The 23,384-nt window shown below is 45.9% G+C and overlaps 1 protein-coding gene across 1 annotated transcript in view; it reads left to right on the top strand.

Annotated features, from left to right (window-relative positions):
- Positions 1 to 3,138: 3,138 nt before the first annotated feature.
- Positions 3,139 to 23,384, top strand: part of LOC134855437 (adrenodoxin-like) — a 327,732-nt gene continuing 307,486 nt past the window's right edge. Inside the window, exon 1 of the mRNA XM_063871966.1 lies at positions 3,139 to 3,149. The gene's annotated coding sequence lies outside the window, so the exon portion shown is untranslated. The remainder of the gene's footprint in view (positions 3,150 to 23,384) is intronic.

Below are 23,384 nucleotides of genomic sequence, written 5' to 3'. Positions count from 1 at the left end.
TTCGGATCCCTCCGGATTCGGACCCCTCCTAACTTGAAAATGTTTGACCCCTCCGGATTGGGAGCCCTCCGGTTTTGTAAAAACTAGCTTTTCGGAGATTTCCTTTTTTCAACCTATACCCCTCCTGATACGTTCTCCGATGCAATTATGCTCTTTCAATTAACTGGGAAGGGTATGTGCTACCTTCCTAGACCCTTCCGGATTGAAGTTAAGCTTCTTATTTGACAATTCACACCAACGGTGAAGGGTCTTATCGCTGGCCCTACTTCGGCTCGATTAAGCTTTTGCTGTGCCTTTAGCCCTCCCTTTTGGTCTAGACTGGCCTAAAGTTACTTTATTTAACCGCTATTACCTTTTGGTAGGGGTCTAAGGGTTTTTCAGAAAAATTTATAAAACGTGAAGGGTGTACCCCTCCGGATTTGTGTAATTTGCTAAAAACAATCTCCAAAAATTTTCTCGCTCGCTTTTTTGAGTAATTCTCTTTCCTACTAGTAAGTTTAGCTAATTTCTGATCTAATGGTACCAAGATTAACCGCATCTGTCCAGTTTTCGAAAAGTTATTAGCCAAAATGTCTTTCTTGCAAACTCAAAAAATTTCTCACTTATAGGTTCCACCTAACTTTTTCCGCAATTCTGGTCCTTCCGACCTAAAAATTATTGATCCGAGCTCAGAAGGCCTATACTCTTCTAGTTCAATGCAAAAGACCCGATCTAAAACGCTTTTATAGAAAAAATTTGCGAAAAACTATGCTACCTGGACCCCTCCGGATTGATGAATCCACCAAATCAAACACGTTATGTCCGATTTCTCTGCAACCCGGAAGGCTTTCGGGTAGCGGGTTTTAAAACTCGTAGATTCACTAGTGGACGTTGTCCGAACAACTAATTTTACTGTCGTAACTCAAAAATTTCAAAAAATTTTTTAAATTTATATTGTTCCGTTTTCTCAAAAATCACGAAATTTCAGTTTTCGGTACCAAAATAGTTCCAACCACCTCCGGACTAAACTTAACCGGTTCTATCTATTGAGGTAGTGCAGTTACGATGTAACACACTAACTTAGCGCTTTTTTCCGTTTGAAAAAATATCGATATCTCAAAAATCGCGACTTGTGGGGGGATCAAAATATCGCTATTTTGACCCTAAAAACCGGTCTGTTTTCGTTGTTTTTCACTGAAAAACGATATAAGACTATTAATATAGGCTAAATAAATAATAATATTAGTAATGATATACCCCTCCGGGTTTCCTTAATATCCGAATTAAGGTGCTTAACTCGGATATTCGCAGTTCGGTGAACGGTCACTACAGTGCAGCACTGTCGAGCCCCCCACAGATTACTATCTTACTTTTTGTACCAAAAGGGCTACAAAACTTGTTAACGATACCCAACAGTCGATTGTTGTTGTCGTTGAGCCCCTTCTTGTTGCTCCTTGTACTGCTTGCCGGATCGGTCTTCACCCAAGACCCTTCCGAATTGAGCGCAAATCAGCTGACCCTTCCGGATTGAGCGCAATTTATCATTAACGTGCTTAAATGCTCAAATAACCCTACAGTACAAGCCTCACAAACGGGCTACAAAACTGATCGTAACAATCCTGACTGATATAAATGCCTGTAACAACAATATATCTATCAACAACAAACGGGGGGGGGGTCGGATCACATCTTGTCTGGGGGGATGATTTCTACTGATTTTTTTACTTTTTTACTGTTTTTGGTTTTTTTCGGCAATTTTTTATGTTTTTTGTTTTTCTTGGGTACTATACTACTTTTTGTTTGGTTTTACTTATATCTTTAAGTGTTTTTGGTCACAAACCACTCAGGGGATGAGGGAATGGCCGATCCCCCCACCCTTCCTGGTTCGTGAATTTTCGGTCTTAACTAAGTTAAAAAGCTATTCACGGTAATCCGGAGGGCTTCCGCGCTCCGAACCACCCCTCCGCCCCGGCGGTTTAGGCCTAATAAGGGCGTTAATTTGAACATCCGCTCGGCGCGGAGTGCTCGTTAACGGTTCTGCTGGTCATGATGTTAAAAAGAATAACACCCAGGAGCGCCATAAAAACATGTATGTAACATTCGCCCAGAAGATACATATCGACGGATAACAAAACTAAGTCTTAAGACGACTGGCTAACGTCTAAACAGAGCTTTGCATGCTTTTCACCGTCTCTACCAAGCCAGTACTTTTCGGTGGTCTTTCTAACATCGGGTCGACAAAAACGTTACTGTTCTCCGGCTTCGACCAGAACGCTCAAATTAACTTAATTACATGCAAATAGTGAGCTCATGGCTGGGTCTCAGTATCCCCAGACCACGAGGTCACTCCTAAAAACAGGGTTACTACTTATTATATTACTATTGTTTTTGTTCAGTAGATAAAAATCATCATCTCCACCGAAGATGGATCAACCCTTTCCCCCAACTCCTAGCACCTCATCCTTGTCAAAACTAATCCAAATATCAGTTAAATTCAAGTCAGGACATGACAGGATGCTAAAAGTTCATATAACAGGTTAAAAGTTTCAGTTCCGAAACCCTTCCGGATTTGTGAATCCACTGAATCAAGCTCCTTAAGTTCGATTTCACGATAACGCGGAAGGCTGGTTTTCACCCTTCACCGTTGTTCGCAACGGCCTTGCAACTATTGTAGCAGCACAATAGTTGCAACTCGGAACGTTCTCTGTAATTCGTTGTCGTTTTCTTTAATTTCGATTTCCGTTCTGTTCGCAATCACAGATAAAGTTGTTCTGTTCTTCTTAGTTCTTTTTGCTGAAATGGCCGTTTCTGACGTTTCTCAGAAATGTTACGTCATCACTTCGAAAATTTAAAATTTTAAAATACGGGAACATCCTGACCTTCACCGTTCTGCTAATCATCCGAATAACGTCGTTAATCCTTCAAAATCATTAACTCGGAAGGTTCACTGCTAAAATTTCGAAGTCTGCAGAGATTGCATTTTGTCCATTCTGGTCGAATGTCACGTGTTATGTAACAGAATATCACGTGTTACATAGACGTTTTTATCGGCTTCGGTCAAAACACTCAAATTAACTAGATTACATGCAGAAATAGTGAGCTCATGGCTGGGTCTCAGTATCCCCAGACCACGAGGTCACTCCTAAAAACAGGGTTACTACTTATTAAATTACTATTGTTTTTGTTCAGTAGATAAAAATCATCATCTCCATCGAAGATGGATCAACCCTTTCCCCCAACTCCTAGCACCTCATCCTTGTCAAAACTAATCCAAATATCAGTTAAATTCAAGTCAGGACATGACAGGATGCTAAAAGTTCATATAACAGGTTAAAAGTTTCAGTTCCGAAACCCTTCCGGATTTGTGAATCCACTGAATCAAGCTCCTTAAGTTCGATTTCACGATAACACGGAAGGCTGGTTTTCACCCTTCACCGTTGTTCGCAACGGCCTTGCAACTATTGTAGCAGCACAATAGTTGCAACTCGGAACGTTATCTGTAATTCGTTGTCGTTTTCTTTAATTTCGATTTCCGTTCTGTTCGCAATCACAGATAAAGTTGTTCTGTTTTTCTTAGTTCTTTTTGCTAAAATGGCCGTTTCTGACGTTTCTCAGAAATGTTACGTTATCACTTCGAAAATTTAAAATTTTAAAATACGAGAATATCCTGACCTTCACCGTTCTGCTAATCATCCGAATAACGTCGTTAATCCTTCAAAATCATTAACTCGGAAGGTTCACTGCTAAAATTTCGAAGTCTGCAGAGATTGCATTTTGTCCATTCTGGTCGAATGTCACATACTCCCCGGACAGTCCGGTCAATGTCCTCATTGAATCACGCAATGTTCGTAAAATAGATACAGTGTCATCGAACAGAATTTACAAAATGCACGAAATTACTTTTATCCACGTCACATCGACTCACTGCAGAATATAAATGGCATCATACTACATCACTATAGCCTTCAAATTCTTTCATTAATCTGCACATTGAGAATATGAATTAATATAAAACATATTTTCTGACTTCCAATGTCAATGTCCCGATTAAAACTTTTTCTCTTAGATTTAAAAGGTGTTGGCTTGCAGGACAGTCCTGCCAACCAACAAACTAAAATTATCCTACTATGCTCCTTCCCTTCGGAAATCTTGCTTGTTATTGTCCTGAATATTAAAACTAAGAAACTCTGTGGTTAGAAATAACAATGAAACAATCTCCCTCTTCGAGAGATTACTCAAGCCTGTCACGTCACCACAAAGTGATCAGTCTTCCTAAGTGATTAAAAACAATCATGCAGGCCGGAATATTTAAATATACTCTTCCCTTAATCCTTTCTAAATAAATAATAAGTGAGTGTCTCTAAAGCCACTTCAACTAAAATCAAAATGCAAATTTATAAATGCAACAATTTCAAAACTCAACTAAATGTTTCAGTTTTCAATTACAACTTGGTTGCTTGGTTGCTCACTTGAGTTTTTCACACACATAAAACAATTCTGAGTTTCAACTTTTCTTCATCACTCCTTTGTTCTCTTCTTTTTTTCGTCGTTTAGAAGTTCTAAAACTTCTAAATTCTTCTAATTTTCTTTATTGTTGCCTCTTGTTTTCTCGACCATTCATCAATGTTCCATTTCTTCCTCCTGTGATACTGACTCCGCACTTTCGGTTTCCGTGTCTTGTAGCACATCGTTGGCTATCCTGACGCTGTTGGAAGCCGTCCTCCAACACTTCTGCTCTTCTACCCTCTGTTTACAGCAAGGTAGGGGATCCACGTTGGATTCTCTGTTTCTGCAGAAACTCTTGTGGAGACACAACGTCACGTTTCTCTCCAAATCTTCTTTCAGCATCTCTGCCTTCTCATTTCCACCACGCTCACTCGTCCTGGAAATTCTTTTCACGGCGGTAGTCACTGCATTCCGATGAGTCACGAAAGCTCGCTTGAAAGCTCCTGCCCCAATGTCCAGCTGATATTCACTGTACACTCTGCCATGCTTCGACATATGCTTTTTCGCATACTCGTACAACCATGCAGTCATGTTAGCTCTGAACCATGGCATCAATCGTTTTCTCGCCCATATCTTCTTCACTTCCATCGGAATGTTTAGAACTTTGCACATTGTCTCAAAAAGATCTAAATCTTTTAGACAATCTAATTTCCGCAATTGTTCTCTCGTCGGCGCCTCTCCCAACCGATCCTGCACGTCTGTTCTTCGACCTGGTTCGCTGGAGCTTTGTTGCCGGTAATTCGTGACGGCTGGGACCGTACCCAGGCGTGTTTCCAGGCTAGGAGGCACAAAGGTGGTAATTACCGCATCACTCACCGTTCCCCCTTCCTTCAGCACTCCTGTGTCAAAAAGTTCTGCTTCCAGCTCCTCCAATCGTTCTTGGAAGACTCGATTCAACCAAGCTTGCCCTTCGATACTGTCGAAGTGGATGCCATCCGTGGTCAGTCTGGCCTGATCCATGGCTCTCAACTCATGTTCAATGTCCATGAGGATCATCCTTCCGGCATTTCGATTTGCTAGGTTCCTCAGGATGTTGTTCCATCTCATGACTCCCTCGTTGTGCCTCCTTCCTGATGCTGTCAGGCTTCTCGTATTCATTGGCACAGTGCAAACGGTCAGTACCGCGCAACTGAACTTCTGCCAGAGGATAGTGAACAAACACACCATCATTGACTCCCACAGTGCTTCCTGCTCGTCTGATCCTCTGGAGATGTCATTCGTCCCAACTAAGATCATCACATTGGGAATCGTAAGACTTTTCAGACATTCTCGCCAATCTCACACACTTCGGCACCGAGAAGGCTTGATCCACAATCGTTCTTGTACTCTTCACGTCCACAGCTACGAAATGTACAGGATACCTGCTCTTGCACATTGGAGCCAACGTTGAATCCACCAAATATCGTGCTCCTGATGGTCTACAATAAGTTTCGTTGTGTCTGATGTTCATCTCTGTTTCGATTGCTTCCCTCCATTTTCCTAGATATTTCTGCTCAGTCTGCAGAACTCCTGGGAATACTTCTACGCTGATGGCTGTGACCATCTCATGTTTCTGTTCTAGATTCAATAGTGACTCTAAAGAACCAAACTTGCTGTAGAATCCTAGTGCAGTCACTAGATTCACATCGGTTCCTCCATGGCAATCTGCTATCAGTTCCGTTTCTGTTCTTGCTTTCATCACTACATTTCCAAACAATATTGTCAATTGCTTGTGTTGTTTCTCCAGGGTTTTCACACAGACTAGACCTCCACAAACATGACCCTCCAGTCCACAGACTTCCGCCAGACAGCTACCAGGCTTGACCCAGTCTTCCGGTCCCCAGCCAGGCAACTCTACTTTATCTTCTCCGTTGCTCTTAGAGGCTGTTATCATCACATTATATATGATGTTGAGGTCACGCAGGTTACAGTCTGCATTCAGTTCCCTCTGTACGTCTTGTGTCGCCCGTAATATTGAGTCAGCGTTGGGACTAGGACACCATGATGGCCTCATCAATTCCCACACTGCCATCAAGCTCGTTCTCAGTAATTCATCTGAGAATCCCAACCCAAACTCCACTCTCTTGTCGGATCTTGGTACTGAAGGTGCAGTCACCTCTTCTTCCAAGACCAATCCCAATTTGGCCTGTGGATTGTTAACGCTCTTAATCGTTACAATTCTGGATGTCCAGAATCTTAGTAACCCCGCCTGCTCATAATCAAAGAAGCAATCGCGTATGTCTTCACTCAGGAAAGGATTGTACGCTATCCCTATAATCCCGAATACGTAGCTATATGACTTCTTCTTGATCGGTCCACAGTATTCACTGGATTTCGGCAATGCTCCCATAGATTCTTTAGTGAGTCTCAACTCCTTGTTTGAGAATCTCCTGATCTCGTCTATCTTTTTCATGGGTTCCAATTCTTCAGGTTCTTTCATGTTTACCCTCATCGGTTTACTTTGCTGCATATCCAGCATTGCTAGTAAGAACAAGGCTTTCGTTCGCTCATCGCCTTCCCTCAACATTTTAACACAAGTGTTTAACGCAGGTACTGAAATCTGCTCTATCAGGAATCGAATGAAACAGAGAGCGTCTCTCCGCTTCGCACACGCTACTGCTGCCCCCTCCTGGACTATCAGATCCCTCAGATTCGTCATAAGGAAAACCTTTTCTTCTTTTGATCTCTTTCTTTCTTCTGAATCATATTCTTCGCGAGTCAGTCCCATCATGCACCAGGCGAACCTGAGTTGTAACTCTGTCCTTACGTAAGGTACTGCCACGAGAGCATGTATTCTTGGCGTAGTCCTCATTTCTTCTTCGAAATACCTCAATACTACTGCTTTCCATGGAAGGCTCACTAACTGCTCGATTGTTTCCGCCTGTATGTCAGACGACGCCAAAGTTCCATACGCCTTCTGCTTGAGGGTGGCGCCTTGCAACATCATTTTCAGATAACCCTCCATGGCTTTTTCGTCTTCCAGGGCCATTACATACCCTCTAGCCGAGTTCCGGCATTCCAACATCTCCATGTATCCTCCAGTGGGTTCATCTATCGACACTGTCTCTGACACGGTTAGTCGGTTGTATTCCACTGGTGTTAGTTGTCCTGCAACACTTCCCTTTCCATGATTCATGGGAGATGGCTTGAAGTCCCTCATTTTGCTCTCTCCACATTGGCTGAGTATTTCCATTTCTAACGTTGCTCCAGTCAGAGTGCGGTCACTCCTTTTGGATTTATAACCGGTTGACTTTATCCCCGCCATGAGAATGGGTGGCACCATCGCTATATCAGTTAATATTCTATCTGTGCCGGACAATTGATAATTACCTTGCCCCAAATCCATAACTTCTTCGACTCGCTTCCTTTTCGCTGAGTTACCAGCTTTCATCGATATTTCTGAATCCCCTTTCGTCTTTCCAATTCTCCTCGGCATCACTCTGCTGCCTAACTTCATTTTCATCGCATTGATTTTATCAATCACCATTTTCGATCGCATCGTCCCTCTCCTGGTTCTTGACAGATACACCACCTCTCCTTCATCGTCCTGCGGTGTCATCTTGATGGGAGAATTCGCTTCACTCTCATCAGTGGCTGAGTCGATCAACAACTCACTCAGTCTCCCTTCACACTCATCAAGCTTGTCAAGTACTTCTCTCATCAAGGGTTGATTGAGACCTGTTTTGAGAATGGACTGGGTCCCATAGCTCTGAATCACGGTCCAGACTTCTTTCATCTGTCCAGCTTACATCCCGTCCTACTCTCGTGGTCTCGGTGATGTACTTCCCATTCCTCTTCGGGCAGCGTTCCCAAGAAAGGTACTCTGGCTGAGGCCTCTATTCTTCTCCTCCGAGGTGATTCCAAGAGGATTCTCTGGTCGTTATTTCTTGAATTGCCAGGAGAGCTGCTCTCCGGCAAATTCCGTTTCATTTCCTCAAAGGCTGACGGAGGTTCCAGTGTCGAGATGCCTTCATCCGCTGGCTCAGTCGTTTCCAACGTGTCTGCATTATTCTCAAGATCACTGAAGATATTGAAATCCAGGCTGGATGTTCCTCCTGTCGATGCCCTGTCGTCTTCCCCACCAGCTTGATCTTGTTGCATGGGTTCTTCAATCTGACGGCTTCCACCCTGTCCGTCATCTCCTTCTGACTTATCCTTGTTCGAGCTCGATGGTCCTTGTTCGTCATTGTCAGCTTCTTCCTGGAATCTCGGTATGAGCAATGTACCGGCTGATTTATCTTCCTCTTCTCCATGGACCACTTTGATTTCTTCGCAACCGAAGGGTGCTAGGAAGGTCCTCGTCTGCAATATTCCTCCCACTTTCATCTCCTTTTTCACACTGGTCAGGATTAATGAGGCTTCAGGCAATTCTGTCCTGCCTCTCATTCTCATCGGAGCTAAGCCTAATTCCTTCCATTCCTCATCAAATCTTCCAGGCTTGGGAGTAGCAGCGTTGCTTATTCGCCTTCTCGTCGCTTGATCCGTGTATGCAAATCGTGTGTACTGTAACACGGCGGCATTTCTCCCTACGAAGTATGGATCCATCGTTCCCACGAAATTCCCTATTCTCCTTTCATTGGTTTCGAATGCTCTCAACCTAGGAGTTTGTACCACGGAGACTGCTCCGAGCAACATCCTTCTTATTATAGGGAATTCAGGGATTGCCTCCGGTAGCTTCTTGTAATCGCCCCAGTCCTTCGTTTCTTCTCTCACCTTGTGGTATGCTGCAGTGAGACGAGGCACTCTGGTTATTTCACCATTCGTTTTGTCACAGGGTCTCAGATTCCAAAGCTTTGGAAACACCTCGATGTGTCCTCTTTCTACTTCTCCCATGCGGTCACGGAAGTGATCGTCAAAATTGATGATCGTCATTTCTGGCTCTGATATCTTCGCAAACAACAGATCTTCACTCATGAGTTCCCGCAATGTGTTCTGCTCACACCAGTTCAGTGTACTACCGTCCACTGCCGATATGAGGTTCAGGTGCAGCACCGACCTCCTATATGTTTCCACTTTAACGTCAGGGAATGCAAACGTGACTGCTGGTCCATAGATCACTGTCACGAACTCCGTGACTCCTCTGATCAGCGCCAAGGGATCGGTTCTCATAGCTAAGCTCAAGTCCGTTAATAGCGGCATGCCTCCAACATGTCGTCTAACATCTTCCTCTCTTTCAATTGTCTCATCTTCTCCGGTTCCAAAGCGGTTTTGCTGCAAGAGATACTGGATAAGAGTGTGTCTCAGGTCTCTTATTTTGTTCCACGAGTCCGTGGATTTCTTCATATCCAGGTTCCTTACTCTCTCTTTCATCTGCTCTCGACAACGTGCCAGTTTCATTAGTCCTCCCAAGTTTCCGTGGGTTATTGCGATCAATGTCAGAAGTCCGTCTAGTCGCAGGTTCTGTATTCCATCCGTAAGCAGTATCGCCGGTCCTTTCACGAAACTCTCCGCTCCGAATGTCACGAACAAGGCTATTAATTCCACTATCGATACTCTCACTACTGCTTGGAGGAATTCTTTTATCAAATAGTGCGAGACTTTTGGGTAAACTTTTGCCAAGAAGGACGCGGTCCATCCGGCTCCCAACCCTTCTAGCATGCTGTCTGTCCTTTCAAATCCCTCCTGTCCCTTCACTTCCTGAGTCCAGAAGGTTTCCAGAGTAATCTGACACATTCTGTTCACAAACTCAGCGGTCTTTTCTCCGGCATTTTCCGCCAGGTTCACCTCCTTCAACAAGTAGGCATGTATCTTCGTGATCATTACGGGGCCTTGCTGAAAAGCATCTGCACCCAATGCCGCTACTCTAGGATTCAGGTGTAGCCACTGGTTGGCTTCCGGCTTGGTTCTCAGAACCATCGCCTCCAGATGAGCTCTCGTCTCTAGTGAGTTTTTTCTTCTTGTGTCTTCACTCGCCACTTCCATTGCTCGGAACCATAAGTCGTTGGACATTGCCGTGATCACTCGATGGTCGTCGTCTATTCCCGGTTTCAGTTTGAGTTGCCGACTGAAGTTGGACAGTTCCAACCCCAGCACTTCGTCCAACACTAACATGTGTAGCGCGTGGTCCTTGAATCCTCTCATCGCGTTTGAGATATCTGACCATACTGCAGGCAGTTCAGCCTTAAGTGGCCTCAGGTTCTCCAATTCTATCATGCGATTCGGGGCCGATATGATCACATCATATTTTCCTTCCGAAAGTAAGGCTACCATTGTATACACAAACTTCAGTCCATCCGGGAGATGTGCATATCCCGGAGACAACGCGAATACTACTCTCAACGCCACTTTATTGAATGACCCCTCCTTCGTCGCATCCACCACTTCACCCATCGACTCCAGGATGTCTTTTATTGCTGGCCATACTGCGTTTTCTGCTGTTGCAGGATCTCTGAGCCTGCTCAGAAAACCTCTACTGTGTAGATGGTCATTGATGCCAGCAAACACAATCGTAATTGGGTTCATTTCTGTCTGCCTTTACCCCTATAGCCAAAGACACTGATTGCAATAGGTCTAGGTCAACCGCGGCCAACATTATGACGTCCGGCCAAAACAAAGACTTGGAGGTGTACACGAACTCTGAATTCGCTACAACCATGATTTTGGCCTTCCTCATCTCTGCTTTGTCATAGGCGGCGAAGATGGTCTCATCTTTCTTTATCGCTGTCAATCCGCCATATCTCTGGGCATCACCATCTTGGTTCACTAGTTTTGGGTACACTCTCTCCTTCACATGACCAGGTGGTGTCGTCAGCTGTCTGAATATCTTCACGTGTTGTCCAATCGGTGCTCTCGCCGTCAGGAATTTACCTGGTCTCTCTTCACGATTCCCCTCATCATGGTTCAACCTCACATCTTGCAACGGTCTTGCATTCACTGGTCCCATCGTGTTGTTAGAGGGCAGTCCCTCCAAATCAGCAAATCTCAAGGCCGTCGTGGAGCTGAAATTTATGCTAGCGGCTATCAACCAGTCTACGCCGGTTATCGAGTACAATTTGCTGACGGATAGCGTCGCTCCATTCAACATCCTCCTTGCATCTTCGATGAAGCTTACTCTCTGGAGATCCAGCTTCATTAGTTCGTCTTTGTATATATGCCAAGGAGACGGTATGGACCTCGACCACAACAATGAGCCTCTGCTCGGTCTTTCCTCTCGACTGGTACTCGTCGTCTCCGATCTAGTGTCCGATCTAGATTTGCCGGCTACTTCTTCGATTGGTTGGTTGACAGGTCCTATCCTTCTCCTAGGATGAATTGTTCTCCTCATCGGTGCTTCTCCCAACCGATCCTGCACGTCTGTTCTTCGACCTGGTTCGCTGGAGCTTTGTTGCCGGTAATTCGTGACGGCTGGGACCGTACCCAGGCGTGTTTCCAGGCTAGGAGGCACAAAGGTGGTAATTACCGCATCACTCACCGTTCCCCCTTCCTTCAGCACTCCTGTGTCAAAAAGTTCTGCTTCCAGCTCCTCCAATCGTTCTTGGAAGACTCGATTCAACCAAGCTCGTCCTTCGATACTGTCGAAGTGGATGCCATCCGTGGTCAGTCTGGCCTGATCCATGGCTCTCAACTCATGTTCAATGTCAATGAGGATCATCCTTCCGGCATTTCGATTTGCTAGGTTCCTCAGGATGTTGTTCCATCTCATGACTCCCTCGTTGTGCCTCCTTCCTGATGCTGTCAGGCTTCTCGTATTCATTGGCACAGTGCAAACGGTCAGTACCGCGCAACTGAACTTCTGCCAGAGGGTAGTGAACAAACACACCATCATTGACTCCCACAGTGCTTCCTGCTCGTCTGATCCTCTGGAGATGTCATTCGTCCCAACTAAGATCATCACATTGGGAATCTTCCCTGGATTCATCAGTTCCACCATCCGATATAATTGGGCTATCGTCGCACCTCCAAAGGCCATCACCGTGGTGACCCACGAGGTCCTCAAATTCGACAGCACTCTGACTAAACACTCTCCCAATATCAGGTGAAATGTCCCGAGTGGTGGTTGCTGCAGGTTCACAGCCGGGCTCCAGGTAGCTCGATTGAAGCAGGCCCTCGGATCTGTCTCCGGAACTCCCGTGAAATTATACTTCAATTGATTATTCTTCTGCACGTCTATTACACGAGACACTTTCTTCGCTGGCATCTTTCGTACTTTCCTCTCAGGGATTCTCGAGCTCCCCATGAGTGGTGTCACGTCACTTATCCCTTGTCTGATCACGGTCTGGGAGAGTTGTACTCTGCCCGTATCGTCAATCGTTCCATAGGGTGCAGTCACCCCGGAACCTGGCGCATTCTTGTTAGCGACCAGTCGTCCAGCTGTCTCTATCAGTTTCCTCACTGTCTGTTCTACGACGGGGTCACCCAAGGTGTCACTAGGATCCGGGATCGTTACTCGATTTGTCTCTGCTGGAGGTCGTGTCTCCGTTGTTTGACTCATTTCTCGAGGCGTCAAGAGCTCCATCGGGGACTGCCCACGAGGAATATCCCTTGCAGGTATCACTTTCTCCACGGCCGTTGTCAACGCCACCTGATCCGATCGCTCTTTGTATTCCTGCCTTAAGCGTTCGATCTCTTGACCCTGCTTTTTGTTGCAGTCTTCAAACAACTTTCTCCACATGTCCCGATCTTCCTCCATCTGGAGCATGCTTCTGGTCATCTCGTCCAGCTCCTTCTTCGTGCTTCTCAGCTGATCGTTCATCTCGTCCAGATCTTGTATGGTTTGGTTCGTCTGAACCTTCTGTGTTACTTTCGCCCTCTTTGGTGGCACAGCTGCTCTCAGTTGTGAACCAGACGAGGTCGCCTCGCTGTTCATCTCCCGATGCATTCTCGTCAACCCAGGTTTAGGCTTAGAGGGCATTGGCATCTCACCTGGTCGGTAAGTCCTAGAACTTCCCAATCCAGGCTCATTCGCCAAGTCACTCCCTGAGAGAGCCCCGTTTCTCCACCTCATCACTCTCATGTTCGGGCGGTCTAGCACTCCTCTTTCTCCATATGCTGCCATCAACAGGACTTCCGTGGGGCGGTCCCCACGGTTGTCGTGCCCCAAGATGTTGATCAGGGCGGTCAGCAACATGACTACCTCTGGGTCCTCCAGAGCGAAGTCTCGTTCGATCAGCCGACGATAGATCGCATCAACCATCGGTCCTACATATGCTTCTGCCAGGTCCATCAATTCATCCAGGTTGAAGTTGTCCATTCTATTCTTTTCAAGTTTGATTTGATTCGATTCTTTGACTCAAGTGAGTAATTTAAATGATCAATCAGGATCTAGAAAAGAAATCACGAATGTCACACTTGTCAGTTTCACCATAACATATATCGTTAAAATTTGCTTAAAACAGTTCAGATAAAAGGATATTTATCCTAAAATTTGTTAAAATCAATTGGTTTCTAAAATTTTGGAATTCGACCTAAGATTGGACAGTCCAAACTTTGGATCTATTCCCAAGATCGTCATTCGGTTGTTCATGGTCACTAACCCCTACTTACCCATGATCTTAATAACCTAACACAAAGCATAACATAACACACATATCACATATTACACGCAACTTAATCTTTGGCCTAACACTCTTTCGCACTTCACTCAGCCTATACTTAAGTAATATTTCTTATGTAGATATACTTGTATGTTTGTATCAGAGAATATCACGTGTACAAGCGCGTACAGTTCCCGAGGATGCAGTCTTCCTCTGTTTGGATCGTACACTGGAAGCGAGAGCTCCTTCACGTCTATATCCACAAGGAAGTCCCTCAGCCTCGTCAAAGACAAGACTAGGTTTTCTGGGTCCACGTGCTGCTTCTCTGTCGCCCTCGTTACCAAGAAGCATAAGTACTTTCCCGGTATCTGCGACACCGCCGGAGGTAAGGCTGCTACGCCCCCTATCCCTGGTCTTTGCTTCCAAAGGAATTCCACGTTTTTGTATTCTCTCTTAAAGTCTGCCGCTAACGCTGTCTTAAAACTCATGTCTGCGGTGATTGTTAGTATGAAATTATGTTCTGTTTGTGAGTATGAAATTACTGTCTGTTAGTATTATGTTACTTGAATATTCATTTGGTAAGTTAAAATATGACTCAACCACCCTGCCTATGTCAGGTTTCTTAGGTTCTTCGCCTGTTTCTGCTTCTAACTCTCCTGTTTCTCTTGCTATTCTCAATTTTTTTATTATCAGGTTTTCAGTGTGGGTAAGTCCTACCCCCACTCCCCGGACAAAAATATCCATCGGCGTCCCCGTCGATCGCATACCGGATATTAAGTCAAGATTAGAAGCTGGAATGAGAAGTTGTCCTTCCTGGGCTGCCCAGGAAGGATCATCTCGTTCGGTCTTAATGTATTTCGCGCTTTCACGATCTACGTCTTGAATCGTAACGCTGGTCTTTTTAGGGTCTGATGTCATTTCGTTCAGCCACTCTAAGACACGCAGGTTTGTCAGGTCTTGTTCATTTGACTGCTGTTGCTCATCGTCGAATTCTACCTCTGGTTTCGACCAGTCGTCAACCCACTCATCGTTGTGATCATCGACTATGTCAATGTCTTGTGACACGGTTATTTCCTCTAAACCCACTACTTCCTCCACTATTTTCTTTAGATCTATCCTATCCACTACAAAGTCGTCACCGTAAGGATTGTATTTCTTTCTTGGTCTCGTCCCGTCCTTCTGACGAGTCCGCATCGTGAACGGAAGATCTGGTTCCAAGTTCTTGGGAACCTCTATCTGTTCGGGATCCTGCCAATCCTCTTCTGCGTAGGGTAAGGTTTCATCGTCCGCTTCGATCTGTTCGTTTGGATCCAGGTCCAATGGTGTATCCGTACCTTCCTCTACGACTTCGTTTCCATCGTTCTTCTCCCTGGTGCCTTTTTCATTGACCTCACAAGCAGGATCCATCATTAGATAATCCCCTTCTTCCATGTCTGCAGGTATACACCAGTCTTCTGTCGATGGATTGTGTGGCTTGATGTTCTCGTAGTGGGCGGCTCGGCCAGTACTCAGTCTATAAAAGCGTCCCTCCTGGTGCTCCTCCGTAATCATGAAGGGTCCCCTCCACTTTTTTAGAAGCTTCTTTGTTCCTTTCGGTGGTATAACGTTCTGAAATACCCATACGTAGTCTCCCACCAAGTAGGCCTTTGCACCAGCTGCTTTCTTGTCGAATCTTTTCCTCTGCCTTGCCTGTGCTTGCTGAGTGTTTCGTCTACACAAATCGTTCAACTCCTGTTGGCGTCTGATCACATCCCTCACGTAGACCTGTGGAGATGTTTTCTTTCCCTCATACTCTGGGTAGAAGAATGTCAAGGGTAAAGACTTCTCGTGCCCCGTCAGCATCATGTGTGGACTGACTCCAGTGGTGGAGTGTTGCGTGCTATTATAAGCTCCCATCACCTGTGGAAGGTATCTGTCCCAATCGGTCATGTACCTGGAACAATATACCCTCAGCATCGTCACTAACGTCCTATTCTGTCTTTCCACTAGGCCATTCGTTTGAGGGTGGTATGTCGTGGAGTGAGCCTTAGCGACCTGTGAGCGTCTCATAAGCTCTTTCGTAAGCTCTCCTACGAAAGCTGTTCCATTATCCGATTGAAACGTCATCGGACAACCATGTCTTGCTATCCACGTGTTGATCAGGTGGTCGCATGTCTCTTCCGCCGAGGCAGTTATGCAGGGCACGGCCTCTGCATACTTCGTGAAGTGATCTATCATGACCAAGACTTGGTTATAACCGCTGTCTGTCATGCATATCTTCTGGTGATCTATCTGCACCACCTCGTTGAATTCAGATGACTCAAGCGATTGTAAAGGAAATCGTAATTTCCTTGGATCCTTGACCTGTTGGCATGACAGGCACGCTGTTACCCATTTCTCACATGCCTTTTTCATTCCAGGCCACTCAAAGCGCTTCAGGATCCTCTGATACACTTTGTCGATCCCTTGATGGCCCATCTGATCATGCGACCTGAATAATAGTTCTGTCTGAGAGAGTTGCGGCAACACTATCGCGTTATATTTGTATAAGACCTTGTCTTCTTCTCTTCTCCTGCAAGCCACGATCCCATCCTTGTTCAGATATAATCTCCCCTCCTTCTGCATGAAGTATTGTCTCAGGATCCTATAGCTGTCTTCTTCCAGGTCACCTTTGTCAGGTGCACCGTTTTCTATCCACCTTTTTAGGTTGCTTGTCATGCGATCATTTTTCTGCGCCCTTAAAAGGTCCGAGAGTCTGTATCTCGCCTTCAAGTATGTCTTCATGACCCTCATCTGACTATTCAGCTCGTTGGGCTGATGTGTGTCTTCTTCCATCTTAACGCACCAAATCTTCGCCAGCGGTTGTGTTTCTTGTTCAAACGGCTGAAGATCAGTCCTGACTACCTCTTTCTGCGGCAACAGGCTTATCGAACGTTTCGATACCGCTATCGTTTCTAAGTCATCCGCTGCGTTGTCAAAGACTCTTTCGCTTGGTATAAGGTAGCGATCGCTGTCAGGATCCTGATACACCTCACTGTCCAGGTCCCTTGCCCGGGTTTCCACTAGTAGCGTGTGTATCGCTAGTTCTGACAGTTCCGATCCCGAGCTCGAATTCCTGTCTGAATAGGTGTCCATTCCTGAGCTTCCTGAATTATCATCCGTCGACGAGGTTGTGCTGGAGACTGCACGCTCCTCCAGATCATGTCTGTGCTTTCTTTGCATCCATCTGAACTCCCCTGACAAAACCTTTTGCTCTAGGTCCTGTTTCTCATCAGGAATTACCTCGTCTATCTCAGACTCCCCGGACAAGTTTTCTTGTCCCGGGTGTTGATCTTGTGATCGCTGGTTCTTTTCATCATTCGTCTCCCCGGACAAATAGTCTTGCAGCCGATTTTGTTCTACCTTTTTACCTTCCTTATCCTGGTCCACGAAGGTGACGGTTTTCTTTCGCTTGCTGCTTCCCTGTTCTTTCTGTCCGTAAGAAGTACTGGTTAAAATCTCTTGGGGTATTGAGGATACTAGTTGCTGAACTATTGTCCTACAATCCCTTTCATTCTCTTCGAGCTGTCGTCTGGACGGCATGATCTTCACTTTCTCACTGACTGTTAGCGATGCCACTGCAGCTGTCCACTCGGGGTCATCTCTGGCCACTTCTCTTTCTAACAATCCACCCAGCATCCGCATCACTTGTGGTGTGACTTGCACCGTTTTATCCAATAATGAGAGGCTGTTTATATTCATGCGAGAGAGTTCTTGCTGGACCAGGTTCGAGCGCAGCAACAAATCCAAGGGGACCGGGTCCTTCTTGGACAGGATCTTTATCTCGGCTGCTTTCTCTACAGGTAACTCAGGGTACCCTGGAATTGGATGTCCAGACTTATCCAACCATCTCGTTAAGGGAAGCGCTTCATAAGTTTCTTTGTCCAGAAAAGAGAACCCATCCTTTATTTCCGCCTGATTGGCCTGTTTCTGCTCCAATCTTTCATAGAACTCAGTTTTCTTGCTGAGGCTGTCAGCATTCTGGTGTTTATCACGCATCCTATGTTCGATTATCATATGGTAGCCATCCAATCTTACTATCCATCTACCAATATAACTCTGATCCATCGAGTAGGTTTTCAACCAGGATAACGCTCTGTTGTCCACGCGTAACTTGAAGGGAGCGCTCCCCAAGTATGCACGGTACTTCTCCACAAAGGTGACTACTGCAAACATTTCTGCTTTTGGTGCGCCATATTTCATTTCTGTGTCACTCAAGACTTTGCTGCCGTATGCAATGGGACGGAGAACTGTTCTTCCGTTCCATTCTTGCTCTTGATGCAAGATTCCTGAGATGGCCACCACCGATGCGTCTGTGTCGAGAACATACATGCCCTTTTCTGTAGGCATGCCCAGCACTGGCGCTTCGCACAGTTCCCGCTTTATGTTCTCGAAAGCAACCTGTGCCTCATCGTTCCATTCGAACTTTTTCCCTTTGTTGCGCATCAGCTTCTGCATCGGGTAAACCTTGTGCGCATATCCTTTTATGAATTCTCGGTAGTAATTGGCAAACCCTAGGAAGCTCAGGAGCTGTGTGTCCGTTCTGGGGGCTTTCCATGTCAACACTGCTTCCGCTGCTTCCGGGTCCGGCCTCACACCATGCCTATCCACCATTCGTCCTAGGTACTTAATCGAGTCCCTAAGGATTTCACATTTCGATGGTTTGCACTTCAATCCTGCTCTTTTCATGCATCCAAAGACCTCATCGAGCCTATCAATGTGGTCTTCCAGGGTCGGTGTCGCTATGACTACGTCATCCACGTAACACATCACGAGATTCCCGTACTTCTTGGTCACTCTCGTCAACGCCTGAGCCATCAATCTTTGAAAAGTGGCCGTTGCATTGCACAAGTCGAAGGGCATCCTCTTCCACTGGTACAATCCCAATTCGCACGCGAATCCGGTTTTCTCTCTGTCCTTCTTTCGCAGAGGGACCTGCCAGAAGGCAGAACCTAAGTCCAATGTGGTGAAGAACTTGGCATCACCAAGTTTAGATAGGCTCTCGTCTATTCGCGGTATCGGGTACGCATCTTTAATCGTTACCGCGTTCAAGTAACGAAAGTCGCAACAAAATCTAAGCTGCCCCCCTTTCTTTTTTGCCATTACTACTCCGCAAGCCCATGGCGATTTCGAGGGTTCTATCATGTCGTATTCAAGCAACATTTCTATTTCCGCTCGGCACGCTTCCGATTTATGTGGCGTCATTCGCCTTGCGCCTTCCCTATGGGGAACGGCGCCCTCTTCTAGTTCGATCTCGTGTTCGACGAAATTACAGCAACCGATGTCCGCCTTATGTTTTGAAAATACATCGGCGTTCCGATTTAGGAGGTCCCGCAATTTTTCAAAATCTCCCTCACCTATTTTCCCTTTTAAATGTTCTATTTCTGGCAAAACCGGTTTGTCAGTATCTAGTTCATATGACGAGGGGCGTTTCGGAAAATTCGAGCAGCTTGATAACCCGTCGTCCGTTTCGGATTTCATTGAAAACAATTTATGAATAGATTTTAATTCATTAATCCTCTTTAAAATTTTATCTTTATTGGCATGATAAGGACAGTCTTTCACACTATATTTCTTCAAGTTTTGTGTCTCCTCATAGTCGGTCCTCATCGGCAAAGCGTAGCCAAGCTTCTTTCCACGCTGGATTGAAACCGTGGTGTCCAGTGTGTTCAACAACACACTGACACACAGTCCGTTTCGCGTTACCGAGAAGCTCCGGCCTAAAATCACCGAACTCTGACTATTTGGATTCGGTACCAAGCAAACCTGTTTACTATCACTCAACGAATTTAAATTTCTCATTCTAAAAATTGCTACTACAGCTTGTCCTGGTTTTAATTTTACTTTTCTATCCAAAAAAACTGGTACCTTATTTTCGTCTGTTATTATCCTATTAATTGGTCTCTTAACATACTTTCGGTCCGGGTTTCTAATCCGTATCAGACCGTTGTTCAAATCAATCATCACGTCAAAATTCCTGACAAAATCTCTGCCCAAGATGAATTGGTCGGCATCGTCCAGATTCTCTACCACCAGGAAGCTCATCCAAAGATCTCGTCCTCCCATGTGAAGGACCGTTATCGGTGTTCTTCCGGCTACGTAGATGGCTCCTCGATTTGCGGCTGCCAGTCGGAGATTCGTAGGAATCAGATCTTCCCGCGTGAAGCCCATTCTTTCCCAAGTTTTTATCGGCATCACACTCACTACCGCTCCTGTGTCCAGAAGCCCTGTGACTCCGATTTTTGTTCCGTTGGTGTCGAGCAGATGTGCTGTCACATCTGCTTCATATCCAATGTGTACTGCGTCTTGTTCCATCATGGCGTCATGGCCTATCTTGCGGACCTTGAGTTCCTCTTCTCCCAGATAGATCTGCCCCATTTGATCATCATCTGTTGTTACATAAGTCCTGGTGTAGATACTGATTCCATCCACGTTCAGCATTACTTGATACGGCCCATAGACCTCTAGGTAGCGTCCATGAAGTTTCTTCATGCGAGGGCCACCCGTCGTTAGAAGTGCTCGCACAGCTCGCGACTCGGTTCGTGGCTCCACCTGTCTCAGATAATCTGCATATGTGTCCAAATGCATCAACGTGAACTCGGATGGTTCACTCAGATTTCTGATCACCTGATGTCCAGCCACTGAGATTATCGACTGTATCTTGCTTCCTTGCGGCATCATGCCGAACCTCCTACCGGAGATCACTTTAAGTTTCATGTCTAAACTGCTTGGTGTTTTCGTCTCCTCGAACTCCGTTGCTTCGAAGGTATTCAATTGCTCCTGAAGCTTTTCATTTTCCAGTTCAAGTTTCACTTTTTGTTCGATCTCTTTCGTCACTAGTTCCTGTTGTACTCTATTTATAGCATCCCTCGCAGCTGCCCTATAATCGATTTTGAAGTCATCGGCCGCAGTTGCTGGTTCCGGTTCACGTGCTTCCTCTATTACCGCTTGCATCTTCTTTGCCACCAGCTCTTGAGGTTTATCCTTTCTGCGTGCCTCCGCTTCACTCAAAAGTCGAGCCTTGCTGGCCTTCACTCCTGACAAAGCTTCTTCATGTCTTGGATGCTTGATGTCTGCCACTGCATCCCAGAATTGCGGACAATCTGATTTAAAATGACCTTCCAAGTTACAAAAGAAACACCTCGGGCCGAATTTTGCAATTACTCCTCTCATGAAATCCTCATGATCCAACTCTGACGCATCTTCGTCCTCGAGGCTAAAGCCTATTGCTTTCATGCCTTGTTTGTAAGTTGGGCATGCTGACACATGATGGTCTGTTGAACTGCAATTGGCACAAGAACGTCTCTTGTCCATATCATCCCTCGGTTTGTACCAATTGTTCCCTTGGTTTGCTGGTCCGTTGTTAAAATTTCCATAATTGTTCTTGTAATATCCAGATCTCGAAGGAGGTTTCAACAAAAGATACTCTTTTGATTTGAGCCTCAACTCCTCCGGTGTTGGCGCATTAGTTGATAGTGGTGTGTATTGCGTTGCTAGCATCGTACGAAGTTCATCATTTTTCACACCATTGATGAACTTTGAGGCTACGGCCAGGTTCATCCTTCGGTTAGACTCATCCGGTTGGCTGCGTCTTCTCAGCATTTCCAAATCATCAAGAAACTTGTCTATTGTTTCATCTTCTCGTTGCCTCCGTTTCTCGAAGCGCATCATCGCCTGGTGCCCCTGCAACCCTGATCCGAAACGGTTTAACAAGATTTCGAAGATTTTTTCAGCAGTGTCACGTTGATATTGCTTCTTGGCCATGACACAGTTCAGGGCTGTCCCCTCCAAGTTGCTGGTGAGCGCACTGCATTCTTGTCTCTCCGACAAGTCCTCTTCCTCAAAATGCAACTTCATTACCTCTATCCAGGTATCAATACAGCCATCAGATTCGTCTTTGTAGCATCTTGGTTTCTTAAAGACTCTTCTGGACTTCTCACTGCGTTCATTGGTTCTTGATAACCTTGTCAGGAATGTCTCCAAAGACCTGTTTAGGGGTTCAAATGCTGTGGCCATTGCCGTAGCATCCCTTGAGTGTCCTGCTTGAGTGTCCTCACACCTTGTCGAAGGCTCTGTGTGCGGTGCATCCCTGCAATCCGAATCACCATGAGCGTTTCCCGCTTGGCCCATATGACTCCTCCTCGGGCTTGCATGCCCCCTGTTGCCGGAATCACTTCTCCCAGTCGCATGTGTGCTTTGCGTTGGTCGTTCGTTAGAGGTTTGTCTGTTCCCCGTTGAATTTGCTCTACTGTTCGGGCCCCATGCTGTATTACCCCTTGTGGTATAGCCTGATGAACTGCCCCTGCCTCTAGTGGATCCATACGTCTTCCTCCTTTGATGTTCATTGAAGTTCACCATCGATTCCCTGCTGGGACCTCCTGAGTTCGGCTCTCCTACTTTTGGTCCACTCTTGCTGCAAGGTAGCCCGTCCAACCTATCCATGATAGCCTGAGTTCGCCTCTCCATCATCGCGTCTATCTTTGTGTCAAGAGTCCCAAGAGACTGCTCTTGCTGAATTCTTAACTTCTCCATGTCGGCTCTTAAGCGTAACTCCCTCTGTTCCGCCTCTCTTGTCATTCGCGACAAGTTCCTCGTCATATGTTCGTCCGTTCTTTCTTTCAAGCGTTTTTCGCTTCTGCCAACTTCTTGTCTGTTGCGGTTTATTTCTTCCCGCAGACTTTCTCTTTCAATGTGAACTGCTCTTTCTAGTTCACTCATCCTTATCGACATCTGTTCATTTTGTTCTCCTAAACTGCCCACTATGTTGTTTAAGGCTTCCTCTAGTGCTGCCCCGTTATCCATGAGTGGCGTCACTAATGGTGGTGTAACCCTGTCGGTCCCAGGTAACTTCGTGCTTGTCGAGATCCGGGCCTTGACTCTCTGCTTCAACGTCTTTTCATTATTTATTTCAGGATCCATTAACGCGTTGCCGAGCCCTCTGGTTCTACTCTCTCCAGGTTGTGGCTCCGAACTTGTCCTAATCGCGAAGTCCTTTGACTGGCCCGGTGTGTTTGCCTCCTTGCTTATCGTTGTCACTACACCAAATTTGTCCATGGTTCCAGTCTCTCTTCCTTCGTGTGCCTCACTCTCCTGGATCGAACTATTGAGGCTGACTTGAGATCCAAAGTCCCCTTGCTCTTCTTCATCTTCCTCATCCTCCTGGGACTCACCATCGTTTCCTGCTCCTCCTCCCATGCTGAATGGAAAGATGTTTCCAAAGGTGTTCTTCATTCTTTCTGAGAACGATGATGACGTTGTTTGCTTCCCAGTTCCGCTTGCCATCATAGTGTTGTCTGTCGGAGATCTTCTAGTTGCCGCTACTTCAGTTGAGATGTCGGACAGTTCCGACATCTCTTCCCGATCCAATGTCCCGGTGGAAGTGGCAAAATCTTGGCCTTGTTCTACCGGAGTAGATTCACTCGCCAGCCT

The sequence above is a fragment of the Symsagittifera roscoffensis genome, chromosome 10 (assembly GCF_963678635.1).
Source record: "Symsagittifera roscoffensis chromosome 10, txSymRosc1.1, whole genome shotgun sequence".
Classification (NCBI taxonomy): Eukaryota; Metazoa; Xenacoelomorpha; order Acoela; family Convolutidae; genus Symsagittifera; species Symsagittifera roscoffensis.
Note: the sequence above shows the minus strand (reverse complement) of the source record. Positions and strands in the feature narration are given on the sequence as shown.